This window comes from Seriola lalandi, unplaced genomic scaffold (genome assembly GCF_002814215.2).
Source record: "Seriola lalandi dorsalis isolate HSWRI2012SDOR001 ecotype SW California unplaced genomic scaffold, Sedor1 jcf7180002054364, whole genome shotgun sequence".
NCBI classification, from domain to species: Eukaryota; Metazoa; Chordata; class Actinopteri; order Carangiformes; family Carangidae; genus Seriola; species Seriola lalandi.
In genome coordinates, this window is record NW_019524917.1 from 234,531 (window position 1) to 235,403 (window position 873).

The window sequence follows — 873 nt, forward strand, 5'->3', positions numbered from 1 at the left end:
CCTTACTATGCTATGATATTTTATGCCTTACTATACTATGACGTTTTTTCACGATATTTTATGCCTTACTATACTATGACGTTTTTTCACGTTTTTATGCCTTACTATACTATGTCGTTTTTTTCAAGTTTTTATGCATTACTATATTATGACATTTTATGCCTTATTATACTATGACGTTTTTATGCCTTACTATATTATGTCGTTTTTTTCAAGTTTTTATGCATTACTATATTATGACATTTTATGCCTTATTATACTATGACGTTTTTATGCCTTACTATATTATGTCGTTTTTTTCAAGTTTTTATGCATTACTATATTATGACATTTTATGCCTTATTATACTATGACGTTTTTATGCCTTACTATATTATGATGTTTTCAGGCCATTTTATGTCTTATTGAACTATTGCCTTTTTTGACATTTTATGCTTTGCTATACTATGACATTTTTTGACATTTTTTTGCCTTACTATACTATGACATTTTATGCCTTATAATACTTTGATGTTTTTTGACATTTTCTTGCCTAACTATACTATGACGTTTTTATGCCTTACTATACTATGATGTTTTTTATGATTTTATGCCTTACAATACTATGTCGTTTGAAGCGTTATTATGGTATGACGTTTTTTCACAGAATATGCTTTATTATACTATGAATTTTTGATATATTTTATTCTTTACTTTACTATGAAGTTTTTAGGCCATTTTATGTCTTATTGAACTATTATGTTTTTTGACATTTTATGCCTTTATATATTATGATATTTTATGCCGTATTATACTATGAGATTTTTTCATGTTTTTATGCCTTACTATATTATGACTTTATTTTGGACTGAGGCATTTAGGGGTGTGGCACCA